We start from the raw sequence: 15,782 nt of genomic DNA, 5'->3' as shown, positions 1-15,782 counted from the left end.
GAGTTCATTTGTTTTCAATTTATAAATAGTAAAATAATGCAGAATGTTAGTTCAGCAGCAGATATTTACAGTGCTGGTAGATTGAACGCTTGGTATAATTAACGCCGCGAGACTTGCAATAATAAGTTATTAATCAAATAAAGGTATTTGACATATAAAATAAAAAATTAATTTAAATAAATAATGAGCTATATTAAATGAATTTAATATGGAGCTGATAATATTGACAGCTGGAACAATCATAAAATTGAAAATAGAAGACTGGACAAAACAGAGTTCAAGATGAAACAATATTAAGTAATTATCCAAGTAAGGGAAGTGGACATATAATTTGGAAAATAAAATAATTTGAAGCAATTGTCAATAATGAGATATATTAAATGGATTCAATATTGAGAGATATATTAAATGAATAATATTGACATCTGGAGCAATTGTAAAATTAAAGAATAGAAAAAAAACAGAGTTCAGAATCCAAAAAATTTCAAAATAATAATAATGATATTAATAATAGCAACAATAATATTAAAAGGCAATCACAATTACATTACAAATTATTTTCAGTAACAATTGTAATAGTTGTACAAATACTTTTTGCGGTGTAGTTGGAAAAGTCTGTTTATGCATATAAGCCGTCACTCATCGTGGTATGTCGGACTTGATTATAACACCGAACAATAAAACTCACCTGATGATCCTTGGGAGCCTCGGACAACACTGTCGCATTACTTAAGGTACAGATACATAATTTTTTTTTTCAATTGAAAAACATGTGGTGTGCGCCTTAAAAAGGGGTAACCATGAAAATAATTGATAGCCAGAAGAAGAAGAAGAATGTTGTCAACCATTATTAGGGAACAGCTGTTTATTCCAATGACTTAAATGTCAATAAGGGGGAATAATTTAAAAAGAAAATGGACAAATTAAACGAGGAAAATGGCAGCCAGAATTTCCTGGCAGAAATTGTAAGGAAATTTTTTCCTTTTTATCTCATCAGCGAAGAAGATTGGATGCGTGGCTCCCAGCTCCCAGCGAAGTAAAACACCCGGCATTTTTTTGGCGATAAATTCCATAAGTGAAAGGAATTACATTTATTAATTTGATGTGTTCAACAAAATACATGCAAAGAAGACAAAATCCAAACTTGTTTTTTTTTGCTAAAAAGGCTTTAAACAATCTTAGCCCAAAAATGTAAAATTTAAAAAGCTAAAATGTGAACATTTAAGAACTAAAACTGAAAGTATTCTTAATAGTTATACAAAAACTAAATAAACATCTTAAAGTTTGGCAAAATTTTAAACAAAAAGGAAAGACTTGAAACGGAATTAAGTTTAAACAAAACAAAACTGAATTAAGTTTAAACACAATAAAAAAGAATTAAAATTAAAACAAAACGAAACTGAATTAAGCTTGAAACAAAACTTAATAAATACAACGAAAAGTAAGAATAATCTTAAAAATTAAGTCCTGGCAGAATTTTTGGAGTAAAGAGCCACACCATCGCACATCCAATCCATCGAGGGAGGCGCAGATTTTCCGTCACTGCTATACCAGCGTGACTTGGTATCTTCCCTATAGACGTCACTATAAACTCCGGACAGACAGACGGACGACGAGGCGACATAATTAGATTCCGCGGTTTTCCTGAAAAGAAAAGTACAATTTTTAAATAAAAAGGGGTAAACAAAAGAAGTTTAATTTAAGATTTACTCGCCTAGTGTTGCAGTGCAGGATCCCTCGTTGAATTGAGCTCATTTCGAGGTTAGGTATCCACCTTTTTTTCGTCGATTGTTTTTGTGGTGTCGACATACTGCCTTTTGTTTGTCCTGGCCTGGAATTGGAAAATAAATTATCATTTTTTTTAATCTTGAACCGGGAATGTAGTTATAAAGCTAAACTTCATACTATTACGTACTTACTCTTTGGGAAGAACCTTGTCCATTGGCGGCCATCAGTGGTCCTAACTCTTGATACCCGCCATCGAACCCTGAAAAGGAAAAAGAAAGAGAAGGAGCTTAGAGTTGGAATTAATTTTCTTTATGGAATTAATAATTACGTTTCCTGCTTTTTTTATTGATTGATAGTATAAATCAATATGTAATGTACAATAGGTGTAATAAAATTGTATACTTCCAAATGAAGATGATGTCGTTGGCTTAAGGCCATTAAGAAGGTGGTAGGGATGGTTTAAACGGAGGTAAGTGAAGGGTCAAATTTGGGACGTCAGGGAGTGGTGACGTCATGGCGAGAGGTGTTCTCGGTGGGAGGGCTATCTCTTGGTCGGACAGCCGCCAAGAGAGCTGTTTCCGGAGGAAAGAATTGGGTTAAAGTGAGTTTTAGATTGAGTTTTTGGTAGACAAGTGTAGTTTTTTTGTATTTTTAGGCATGTTTCAGGCTTCTAATAATATTCCCCTTTTAGATATTCGTGCAAGCCCGGTATGATATTTTTTTTGTGTTCAACCGAAAAGGTCTTCAAGTGGCAAGAACCACCCCTCACCCGACGAGCCATAGCCGCGCTAAACGCCAGCATACCGGCAACGCCACTTAAAGCCAAATATTGCGATTTTTCGTCATCCTCGGAAAACGGTTGTTACAAAATGGCGCCCAGAACGTGGGGCCTGAAACATGTCGTTAGTTTGTAATAGTTGTTAGTGATAGTGTATAAATGTGTTTTCCGTATATCTTCGATGAGACCCGTTTAGGTTACATTAAGAGTCCCTGGCGCGATGCTTCATCGAAGACGCGAGAAGACATCATTTATTTTTCAAAAACAAATATGAAACTTGTTCCTTTCTAGTGGCTTAGTCGTGCTAATTTGCATTTACGTCTAATCGCACTAGTATTACTAATTTTGTTTCATATTTATCTACAGTTAAAATTTCAAATAACAAATTCGTCTGGACGAACAGTTCTCATTTGTGGAGACCCGTTCAAGCAGCCTATAAAATGGCAGGTGACGCGCTGCTACACGAATGTGAATTGTTAGTCTCAATCGAATTTGTAGGTTTAGGTTAGTAGTATTTCCTTTTTTATACAATTCCAGTACCCGGAATTAGGTAGCGGACCGCAGACATACCGGAGTTTTCCTTTGGTCCTGCGACAATCTTGGTTTTTGACCAGGGGCCGTATTGTCATGGAATTTCTTAGGAAGGTCTGGGGAAAGCCGCCTATTCCATATTCCAGTTAAATTCCTCAGTTTTTTCCAGTAGAACTCACCGAAACCCTGTAGAAAATATTTTAAAACAGTTTAAAATTGGTATTCCTTTAGAAACAGTATATTTGACCTTCACTTACCTTTAAGTTTACCTTTTATCCCACCACCTATCTTTAGCATTTATTTATTTTTTTCAGTCAATTTCGGCTTGAAGGGTTGATACGCCGTGTCAATTTTCAAAGGGCCTGTGAATGTAAAAAAGTGTGTTAAAAATTAAATCGAATTAAATTTTATGGAATAGGAAATTAAGTTTATTAAATTTGAAACTGGTACTTAAAGTTCTATAAATATATTTTTTTCAACCTCAAAGTATTGCCTGAATTCCATAGAAATACCTTGAATTTTTCTTTTTCATTTGAGTGAAGTTTTTGGCAAAAGCTTAATTTTTCTTTTAGTTTGGAAGAATTTTGTTTTATAAGAGGTTAGGAAACAACAGAGTGGAATATGCCCAGCACTAGGTCTACAAATAGGGACTCAACTGGCAGGCCAATTTTAGGTCAGAATAGTGTAGTCGCCAGTGCGGTGGTCACGACCGCTCCTACTGTTTCTGTTACCACTTATACTCGAAGTGTTCCCATAACGACGCATACGGTGTCGACTACAACGCCTGGACCGATGCCTACCAGTTCTTCCACAGCACCTCCAATACCGTCGGTTTTGCAAGACGCCGCAAATTCTTTCAACACGTCGTTCTGGTCACATGGAAGTGTCCATTCCCCGAATTACAGCGTGTTGACTGGATTGCAACAGCCATCTTTGGCACCCGGTGTGCCTACGGGTCAGCCAGCAGTCAGTACCGGAGTGCTAGAAATTATTAACACTGCAGTCGGATTAGCGCGGCGCGAAATGCGCGAGGAAGTACGGAGTCTACTGGGAGTTCCTAATGCCATACCGTCATATCGGCCACCTCCAGCAGGTTATACAGCACCAAATTATGCCCAAGGGCAGATACCCAGCCAAGCATCCATTCCCAGTGCCTTAGCAGCTGGTCAAGTAACACAACCACCACCACAACCTAATTTGTCGGTACCACCACCAGTACAAGGACCACAGTGTGGACCCCATGCATTTGCCGCATATAGACCACCACTTTTTAGCAACATGGAGTTTCCGCCCGAAGGAGGCAATCCATATGGTTTTCGTCCTCCAGCCAGTTTTTACTCTGAGTCCAGCGGACGGTTAAATTTGGACAAGTGGGGTATCCGTTTCGATGGCACCGAGAAGACAGTGAATGTCCAAGAATTTATATTTCGTGTTGGACAGTTGAAGAGGGATTTCAATTGCCCGGAAGACGAATTCTTGACGAAGTTCCACCAGCTTCTAGACAAGCCAGCCTTGGATTGGTATTGGAACCAAAGGAAATTTGTCAATTTTCGTTCGTGGAGCGAGCTTGAGACTGCGCTTTTGAACCAGTACCAGCAGTATGAGAATGAGTTCCAAATACAAATGAAAATTCTGAACAGACGGCAACTACCTCATGAGACGTTCGACGATTTTTATAATTCCGTGCTGAAGCTTCGGACCCAGCAGAAAACGCCTTATCAAGAGCACGACATGGTAGAGATAATGCGGGGTAACTTGAAGCCATCTTTAGCCCAAATGATTTTCTCAGCCCAGATAAGAAGTCTAGGAGAGTTTTATCGCCAAGTTAAGAGGGCAGAAAACTTGATATGGAGCCAGAGGCAACATCAGCAGCGATATAACGTTCCTCAGAGGCTACATGAGCTTGATTGGCAGCAAGAAGAAGTCATACCAGAAGAGATGGAAGTAGATGCGATTAGTACACCGGCGAAATATAAGTGTTGGAATTGCGGAGTGTGGGGACACAGCTGGATAGATTGTAGGGAGAAGCGCAAGTTGTTTTGCTACAAATGTGGACAGGAGAATGTAACAGTTTTAGATTGTCCTAAATGTCAGGGAAACAAGTATCGGGGCCCACCTCCAACGGGGCAGGTGAGGTCAACCCCGGTATAGCCCCAGAGAAATCAAATAGTTATAGCCTTAGTGATAAGATAGTGGTATTGAAGAACACGAATTTAGAGAAATTGAAATCAGAAGCAGTAAAGAATTTGAGGGAGATTAAACCACTCCATGTTAGAATTAAGGAATATAATGAGGCTAAAGAACGAATTTTTGGAGAGGTTTCTAATAAAGTGAGGAAAGCTAGAGAACGCTTTAAGAGAAGAAAAAGAGTTAGGAAAGAAATTGCATCGGCTACATTGTATGAGGGAGATGATACTCGCCTATATACAAAGCTTACGATCAACGGACAGGAGTTGGAAGGTTTGTTGGATAGTGGTGCTACGGTGTCTTGTTTGGGGAAGAACTGCCTTAGTTTTGTAGGAAAAGCAGGATTGGATGTAATCCATTTTCATTCTTTTATAAAGACAGCTGATGGTAGTCCACATCGAATCGTTGGAAAAGTGGCTACAATGGTCGATTTCAATAAGCAGCAGAAACCTATCATTTTCTATCTAGTGCCTTCTCTGAGTCGTGAACTTTTTCTAGGAGTGGATTTTATGCGTAGTTTTCACCTCTTTGCTCAGATTGACGGGTTGTCCCTCCATCAGGTGAGCCTCTGTGACGAAGCCGATGAGATCAGTGATGTGAAAACCCATATATTGTCCGATGAGCAACGTTCGCGTTTGCAAATTGTGAAGGATAAATTTCCATGCTTTGCCAAGTATGGTTTGGGAAAAACGAATGCTGAGGTCCACTCAATCGATACTGGCGATGCAACTCCGGTGAAGGATCGACATTATCCGGTGTCCCCGGCTGTGCAAAAGCTCATGTACGCGGAATTGGATAGGATGCTTGGCCTGGGGGTAATTGAGGAGAGCGAAAGTCCATGGAGTCACCCCGTTACGTTAGTCCGAAGGGGTGAGAAAAATCGGTTATGTTTGGATGCTCGTAAACTTAATGCGCTTACGGTCAAGGATGCCTATCCATTGCCGCATATAGAGGGTTTGCTCAGTCGGTTGGGAGACACATATTTTATCTCCAGTGTCGACCTCAAGGATGCGTTTTGGCAAATACCCCTGGACCCGTCTAGTAGAGAGAAAACTGCATTCACAGTGCCCGGAAGACCACTTTATCATTTTACGGTCATGCCTTTTGGTCTGTGTAATGCGGCCCAAAGGTTATGCCGTTTAATGGACAAAGTGATCCCCAGCGCAATCCGTGATAGAGTTTTTGTCTACCTGGATGATCTGTTGGTAGTTTCGCCCGACTTTGATACCCACCTACGGTTGTTAGAGCAAGTAGCCGATTGTTTGGCGAAAGCAGGGCTCACCATCAATGTATCCAAGTCGAAGTTCTGTTTCAAAGAGCTTAAATATTTGGGATACATTGTTGGCGGTGGCAAACTGAAAACTGATCCGGCGAAGGTGGAAACTATAGTAAAATTTGCATATCCGAAAACCATAAAACAGGTGAGAAGTTTTATGGGTACCGCAGGGTGGTATAGGAGGTTTATAGCCGACTTTGCCACCATTGCGGCTCCCATCTTCGAGACCCTCAAAAAAGGAAAAAGATTCAGTTTCACAGAAGAGGCCAGGGTAGCATTTGATAAGTTGAAGCAGGCTCTTATAAGCAGTCCCGTGCTTACACACCCGGACTTTACCAAAAGATTCTACGTGCAGTGCGATGCTTCAGACTTAGGAATAGGAGCTGTATTGTTTCAAAGAGATGACGAGGGTGAACATCCGATAGCGTATTTCTCGCAAAAGTTAACTTCTGCTCAGAGGAATTATTCTGTTACTGAGAGGGAATGTTTGGCAGTGGTGATGGCCATTAAAAAGTTTAGGCCATATATAGAGTTAATGCCCTTTACAGTAATAACTGACCACAGTAGTCTAAAATGGCTCATGTCACATAGGGATCTTTGCGGAAGGTTAGCCAGATGGAGTTTGCACTTGCAGGGATATTCTTTTGAGATAGAACACCGTAAAGGCACACAAAATGTAGTACCCGATACGCTATCTAGATATGATATGGAGGAGATTTCTCTGGACGTTAAGTCGTTAATCGACCTTGATTCACCAGCTTTTAAATCAGATGAATACTTAACCTTGATAGATACGATTGAAAGCAATTCTTCACAACTTCCTCATTTAAAAGTGGTTGAGGGTTTTGTATATAAGCGAACTCAGTTCTATGATGGTATTCCCCTCAACGAAGATTTCGCTTGGAAGTTATGGGTACCCAGTGAAATGACCCAGCAAATTATAGAAAACGCACACTGCCCACCCCAAACATCTCATGGAGGTTTCCACAAAACACTTCGTAGGATTAAAGAGTATTTTTTTTGGCCAAACTTGAATACGCAAGTTAGGAATTTTGTTCAGGATTGTGTAGTTTGCAAAGAAACAAAGCCAGCTAATGTTACTCTTCGGCCACCTATGGGAGCAGAAACAATTACCGAAAGACCTTTCCAACGAATTTTTATAGACTTCTTAGGTCCTTATCCTAGAACCAAAACAGGAAATAGTTTTATTTTTATTGTGGTAGATCACCTTTCAAAATTCGTCCTATTAAAGGCCATGGCCAAAGCAAATTCCAAAAACGTAGTGAAATTTTTAATCAGTGAGGTATTTCATAAATTTGGAACCCCTGAAGTAATTGTCTCCGATAACGGGAAACAATTTATCAGCAAAGAATTTGTAGACATGGTTAAGCTTTTTGGAATAAATCATACAAAGACCGCTTTTCACTCTCCTCAAGCGAATGCCTCGGAGAGAGTAAATCAATCAATTTTATCAGCAATTCGAGCGTATTTGGGAGAAGATCACCGAGAATGGGATCGAAATTTGTCAGAGATAGAATGTTCTCTGCGATCTTCTGTACATAGTTCCATCGGAACTACCCCGTATTTTGCGCTCTTTGGAGTTAACATGATTAACCATGCCAGCCTTTACAAACTAGCCCGGAAGCTTAAACTTCTTAATGACCCCGAGACAACACTCATTCCAAACTCGGTAAAACAGGATCTTATCAGAGAAAAGATAAGAAATAGTCTGCACCAGGCATACTTGAGACATGAGAAGTCGTATAATCTTAGAAGTCGTCAGGTCAAGTTCATCCCAGGGCAAGAAGTTTTCCGAAGAAGTTTTAGGCAAAGTGTTTTTAAAAATAATTATAATGCTAAACTTGACAAGAAATTTTTCAAGTGTCGCATTGTTAAGCCAGTTGGGAAATGCCTTTATGAAGTCGAAGATCTTAAAGGGCATCCCCTCGGCGTTTTTCACGCTAAGGATTTGAAGCAATAAATGCTTAATAATTGATTAATCTAATTTTTCTTTTGGTTATTTTTTTTTTTTTGCATATATATAGCGACCGAAGTCTAAAGCATATATATATGAGGATAGCATGTGTTTTTTTTAATTAATTGAAGTGTAGTTTTTTAAATTAAAGCGGAGATCTCAGGATGAAATACTAATCCGCAAAGTCTACACGAAAAGTATGTAAAATTGAATTCTAAATCTAGCTTAACTAAAATTGCATCATTTTTCTCCAATACTCACCTGAATTTTCCAAGAGTTCCGGGAAATCCGTTCGAATTTAGTTGAAGTACTACCTGCATTGGAAAAAAAAAACAAATTTCATTAGTATTATTTAAGATATAATATTAAAAGGACTAACCTGAATTACGACTTACGAAATGTCCTTTATTATTCCTAAGTTGATACAAGCTGTAGGGCAGCTTTCTCTTCATAAGTGATGTGTAGTTGAGTGTATGGGTAAGGGTTGAACCCAATTCTCCAATTTTTAGCCATAAAAGTAAAGGAAAAAGAAGGAATTAGTGAAATGTCATGAGGTAATATGGTTGGAAAAATAAATGTAATGAAATGAACATCTCAAAAGAAAGAAAAGAAATTAGAAATGAAATGCCATACTTACAAAGGGGTTTGGCTGAAATTTTTTAAAAATTTTATGTTTATAAGAAATAGAGTTCTCATAATTTTTCTCATTTTCCAGAGCAAAATTACAAAAACTACGAAAGAGAATTAAAACTACATCTTACGTTTATCTTAGCGCCGACCGTAGTCCCACTTAGGTCTCGCTTAGAATTTTGGATGATGGTGTAGTTCGGAACCCTGTTTTTTTATTCGAACAGGCGTCCAATCTCCTAGACTCTAACAGCAGAAGTCAGAATTTCGAAGTCAGAGTACGAATCAAAGCACTCCGGGTTTGCCGACTCTAGCTGATGTCTGCGCTTTCGGAGCAGTCACGTAGTGACTGTCCTTGACCATTAGTGCAATTCCCCTTTCGCGATAGGTACCGCAGTAGCCGTTTGCTCTATGGCACGGGCCAGGGAACTGTTGTACACGAGGTCGCAGATCAGTCCGTCACTCGCCTTACGACGCTAGAGTCTGGAAGCCGGTAGACAAAAAGAAACAAATACACCTCAGTGCATTCGTAAGCCATCGTATCCGACATTCTGGCTAAAGCTGAAGGTCCAGGCGATGGTACACCTGCTGGAAGAAAAGTAGAACAGGATTGCTCGGACTTACCATCCATTGTATTTCCTGTTTTTGCAGGTCAGACCAATTCCACCGCCTAAAGGTAATGAATGCCTGGAAAGATAAAAAATAACTTATTAATATCTTTTGTTTATACAATTTTCAGCATTTCCATATCTACTTACCTTTTGTGAATTAGATATCCAATTCGGGCAACTTTTTGGGTTGTCTTGTGAGATTATGGAAAACTTTTCTTGGTTTCCATAGGAGGCCACTCTCCTAGACACCAACAGCAGAGGTCAGAAAGAATACGCTGGATTACGATAGAAGCATCCCAAATTTACGGACTCTAACAATATGTTAACGATTCCTGAGCAGTCAATTTATGACTGTCTTTGACCATTTGTGCACTCTTCCTTTGTATACCCATACGCATCCATGGCACAAGGCAGAAGAGTGTTGTACACAAGGTCGCAGAGCTGTCAGTCATCGAATTATGAAGATAGAGTCTGAAATCGGGAAGACAAAACCAAACACACCTAGGTATATTTGGAGTAATGTCGTATCCAACTTTCTGACCAAAGCTGGGGGTCCTAGTTGATGGTACCCCTACGGAAAAAGTAGACACCATGCTCAACTCACCTTTCTTTCAGGCTAAACTCGTGCAAAAAAAAAATCTGTAAAGAGAAGAAAAAGAAAATAAGTATTAGTTCTGTGTCCTAACGGTGGACTATGATTTAAATTAAAACGAAGAGAGAATTTATTTATTTTTGTAATTTTTTTTATTTCTTTCAATTTAATTCCGTTAAAATTTTAGAATATTTCACTTTATTCGTCACATCAAATTCACCGAAGCCCAATTTTATATAATATTTTCGGTAACTTATTCGTTAATTCACAATAATTTTTTTAATATCATTGCTTATTATTTTATTTCATTTTTACGACACTTCAATTTTTTTTCTCTTCTTTAAAATCTTGCAAAAATTTTTATTGCACTGAATTTTTTTTTTCACATTTTGTTATTAAAAATAGACACAATAGTTGCTTTTTTTTTACGTCCGTCCGATTTATATAAGTTTTTTCTATTTTTTTTCCTGTAAAAATTTTCTTTTTTTATTAAAATTTAATTTTTTATATCAAAATTCAGGATATTTCACATAATTTTTCACTTCAGTTTTACCTAAGCCAAATTCTTAAAAGAAAATTTATTTTCATTAAATTCACACTATTTTCAATTTCATTTTCATTCACTTTTCTTTTTCATTCATTGTTTAGACATTGATTCGCACAATTCTTAACTAGTAAAAAATACTTTTTAATTTTTTTTTGTTCATTTCAATTCAATTTTTCGCACTTTTTGTCTTTAAAGAAAAAAAAATAAACACAATATTTGCACACATAATTTAGGTCTGTCTTAATTTTTCACTAGTAATTATTAATTTCCGACAATGATCATTAATTATTCCTTTTGCACCTCACTTTTCACTTTATTCGTTTTTGCATTTTGTTTTGTTTTCACTATTTCAATTTTCTTTTCTTTTGGCAACATTATCATTTTAATTTCATTCGCACTTATCACTCATTCCTTAATTCTATATTTTCTTTATCTGTTCCATTTTTATTCACTATTCACTCACTTCGAATTTATTTCGAACTTATTGTTTCCGCCAAAGTCACATTTTTTCTTAATGAGTGCAATTTTTCATTGTAAATGCAACTTTTACTTACACTCACACACACACACACATTGAAGGGAAATCATTAATTTTTTTTTTGGGCTAGGAAATTAAATTAATTTCAGGAAATTAATTTTAATTGTTTCATTTAAACCACTTTGTTATTATATTTCCTTGTATTCTTTTAATTTTCTTTATTATTTTCTAAGATTTATACGGATTAATTTTTCATGCAACTATTTGCCATTTACTATTATCACATACACCCGCACTGTATGTCACTGATAATTTTCATTCATTTCTTTTGCACTTAAATCACTTTAATTACATACATTATTATAACTTACCCGGCACTGGCACTTGTTTTATTAAATTATTAAATATTTCACTATAATTTTTTTCACTTTACTTACCCAAAATTTAATAATTTCTGCAGCTCCAAAATTGTCCGTCCGTCCGCGTGCTAATCCGCCAAAAATTTACAATACAATCGTACTCCGATTGTTTTCATTCATAAACATCACTACTATCGATAGTTACGTTACGTCAGACTAAACGATAACGCGTAGCGTATGACGTAAACTTTATACCAGGTTCGTATAGACGAAAATGGAGCGTTTACACTGTAATAAATAAATCAGTTCGGAATTAAATTTTATTTTGGAAAATCAGAAAATGAGTGTTAGGGATGCCAAACCACGATTGTTAGGGATGCCAAACATCGATTTTTTTTTTCAATTGCCGTATCATACACGATGATTTTTTTTTATTTTTATATCGAATGTCGCACTTTTTTCCCCCTATCCTTCGATAAGGATATCAGCAGGATAGTTGGCTTTGTGGTGTGCGCCTTAAAAAGGGGTAACCATGAAAATAATTGATAGCCAGAAGAAGAAGAAGAATGTTGTCAACCATTATTAGGGAACAGCTGTTTATTCCAATGACTTAAATGTCAATAAGGGGGAATAATTTAAAAAGAAAATGGACAAATTAAACGAGGAAAATGGCAGCCAGAATTTCCTGGCAGAAATTGTAAGGAAATTTTTTCCTTTTTATCTCATCAGCGAAGAAGATTGGATGCGTGGCTCCCAGCTCCCAGCGAAGTAAAACACCCGGCATTTTTTTGGCGATAAATTCCATAAGTGAAAGGAATTACATTTATTAATTTGATGTGTTCAACAAAATACATGCAAAGAAGACAAAATCCAAACTTGTTTTTTTTTGCTAAAAAGGCTTTAAACAATCTTAGCCCAAAAATGTAAAATTTAAAAAGCTAAAATGTGAACATTTAAGAACTAAAACTGAAAGTATTCTTAATAGTTATACAAAAACTAAATAAACATCTTAAAGTTTGGCAAAATTTTAAACAAAAAGGAAAGACTTGAAACGGAATTAAGTTTAAACAAAACAAAACTGAATTAAGTTTAAACACAATAAAAAAGAATTAAAATTAAAACAAAACGAAACTGAATTAAGCTTGAAACAAAACTTAATAAATACAACGAAAAGTAAGAATAATCTTAAAAAATTAAGTCCTGGCAGAATTTTTGGAGTAAAGAGCCACACCATCGCACATCCAATCCATCGAGGGAGGCGCAGATTTTCCGTCACTGCTATACCAGCGTGACTTGGTATCTTCCCTATAGACGTCACTATAAACTCCGGACAGACAGACGGACGACGAGGCGACATAATTAGATTCCGCGGTTTTCCTGAAAAGAAAAGTACAATTTTTAAATAAAAAGGGGTAAACAAAAGAAGTTTAATTTAAGATTTACTCGCCTAGTGTTGCAGTGCAGGATCCCTCGTTGAATTGAGCTCATTTCGAGGTTAGGTATCCACCTTTTTTTCGTCGATTGTTTTTGTGGTGTCGACATACTGCCTTTTGTTTGTCCTGGCCTGGAATTGGAAAATAAATTATCATTTTTTTTAATCTTGAACCGGGAATGTAGTTATAAAGCTAAACTTCATACTATTACGTACTTACTCTTTGGGAAGAACCTTGTCCATTGGCGGCCATCAGTGGTCCTAACTCTTGATACCCGCCATCGAACCCTGAAAAGGAAAAAGAAAGAGAAGGAGCTTAGAGTTGGAATTAATTTTCTTTATGGAATTAATAATTACGTTTCCTGCTTTTTTTATTGATTGATAGTATAAATCAATATGTAATGTACAATAGGTGTAATAAAATTGTATACTTCCAAATGAAGATGATGTCGTTGGCTTAAGGCCATTAAGAAGGTGGTAGGGATGGTTTAAACGGAGGTAAGTGAAGGGTCAAATTTGGGACGTCAGGGAGTGGTGACGTCATGGCGAGAGGTGTTCTCGGTGGGAGGGCTATCTCTTGGTCGGACAGCCGCCAAGAGAGCTGTTTCCGGAGGAAAGAATTGGGTTAAAGTGAGTTTTAGATTGAGTTTTTGGTAGACAAGTGTAGTTTTTTTGTATTTTTAGGCATGTTTCAGGCTTCTAATAATATTCCCCTTTTAGATATTCGTGCAAGCCCGGTATGATATTTTTTTTGTGTTCAACCGAAAAGGTCTTCAAGTGGCAAGAACCACCCCTCACCCGACGAGCCATAGCCGCGCTAAACGCCAGCATACCGGCAACGCCACTTAAAGCCAAATATTGCGATTTTTCGTCATCCTCGGAAAACGGTTGTTACAAACAATTAAAAAAGCTGTAAGTTCCTCCGGGCCGAACTTTGAATACCCTCCACAATTTGGATCAAATTTGGAAATTTTCAAAAAAAAAAAAAAACAAGTAAAAAAGCAGCTAAGTTCGGCCGGGACAAACCTTTAATAATCCAAGAAACTTGAAAATTTTCAAAAAAAAATTCCGAAAACTACCACTTTAATGAAAACCGCATTAGGTTTTAGGGTTGCCATGTTAAGTGTAAAATAGGCAAACATATGGAGGTTATACGAAAACGTGGACCTGCATACAAAAATTTTTGTAATAGGCTGTAGTAACCATTACGAACTTCAAAAACCAAATTTGAAATAATTCAGGTGAATAATGTCGCTAAAAATCATCAAAATACTGAATATCGGGAGGTACCGTTAAATGGAGGCTACACGAAGACGTGGACCTGCACAGACAATTTTCTGTCTTAGATTGTAGTATCCCTTTGGAACTTCAAATACCAAATTTGAAACAATTCCGTTAAATAATGTCGCTAAAATCATCAAAATACCGAATATCGGGGGGGTACCGTTGTATGGGACTATATGAAAACGTGGACCTACATGGCCCATTTACGAACTCAACCTGCCTACTGACAAAATAAACATGTCTGCGAAATTTTAGCCTTCTATCTCGATACATTCGAAAGATAGCGTGATTACAACAGACACACAGACGGACATCGCTAAATCACATAGACTTTTACGCTGATCAAGAATAAATATACTTTGTTGGGCCTTACATGAGTATTTCGAGGAGTAACAAACGGAATGACAAAGTTAATATACCCTCCATAGTATGGTGGAGGGTATAAAAAATTAAATCCGTTAAAAATTCTGTTAAAATCTTAAAAATACCGAATGTAGCTGTTATATTAGGGTCGTGGACCAGCATAAGATACTTTTGGCATAAGCCATTACAATATTCAAATGCGAAACTTAAAATAAATAAAATCGGTGAATAATGTAGCTTAAATCATACCGAATATAGGTAGGTACCGTGGGGGCTATACGAAGACGTAGACCTGCACCGACAATTTTCTGTCATATGCTGTAGTATCCATTACGAACTTCAAATACCAAATTTGAAACAATTCCGGTGAATAATGCCGCTAAAATCATCAAAATACAGAATATATGGGGGCTATACGAAGACGTGGACCTTCACAGACAATTTTCTGTCTTAGGCTGTAGTATCCATTACGAACTCCAACCGATATTTTTAAGATTTTAATAGAATTTTTATTGGATTTTATTGTTTTTGAGAATGGTGGATGGAATGGTGGGAGCTCAAAATGGTGGAGGGCATTCAAAGTTCGGCCCGGCCGAGCTTACAACTTTTTTACTTGTTTCTTCTTGCTTGAGCCTAAGCTTCTCTACTCGTTTAGTGGTCTTAAAGGGTAAGTAACTTTTCGGATTTTTAACAATTTCTCACAGAATCTAGATATTACAGTCCAATTTTTTTTAGTATGCTACCATTCTTGCAACGACAGTGAAGACTGAGATGACGAGGTCTTTCCAACGACTTCATGAGAATATGTATTTCCTACGTCATCTACAATATCTGCTTCTTCATACAAATCGCTTTCCATGGTTAAACATTTACTTACCGAGATTGCCATGTCCGGAAATATTATGTGATAATTTACATATCCCTGATTTCGCCTTTTCCATGCTATTATGTCTAGGATGAGTATTGCTGTCCATCTGCCATACGTCTCACGATTTCTGCCATTTCTCTGGAGTG

The 15,782-nt window shown here is 37.2% G+C and overlaps 1 long non-coding RNA gene across 4 annotated transcripts; it reads right to left on the bottom strand.

Moving 5' to 3' along the window:
- Nucleotides 1–1,483: 1,483 nt before the first annotated feature.
- Nucleotides 1,484–13,440, bottom strand: LOC131804545 (uncharacterized). 4 transcript variants are annotated; one of them, XR_009343162.1, is made up of 11 exons: nt 13,342–13,440; nt 13,133–13,253; nt 11,768–13,066; nt 9,861–10,352; nt 8,855–9,789; nt 8,737–8,789; nt 3,295–3,399; nt 3,077–3,223; nt 1,920–1,987; nt 1,711–1,831; nt 1,484–1,644 (listed from the first exon to the last, which is right to left on the bottom strand). It is a non-coding gene; the product is annotated as an uncharacterized LOC131804545 (long non-coding RNA). The 4 variants fall into 4 exon arrangements; XR_009343164.1 differs by having other exon boundaries at nt 1,916–1,987; nt 9,861–13,066; XR_009343161.1 differs by having other exon boundaries at nt 9,861–13,066.
- Nucleotides 13,441–15,782: the final 2,342 nt, after the last annotated feature.

This window comes from Musca domestica, unplaced genomic scaffold, assembly GCF_030504385.1.
Source record: "Musca domestica strain aabys unplaced genomic scaffold, Musca_domestica.polishedcontigs.V.1.1 46, whole genome shotgun sequence".
NCBI classification, from domain to species: domain Eukaryota; kingdom Metazoa; phylum Arthropoda; class Insecta; order Diptera; family Muscidae; genus Musca; species Musca domestica.
This window is presented reverse-complemented; position numbering and strand designations above follow the sequence as displayed.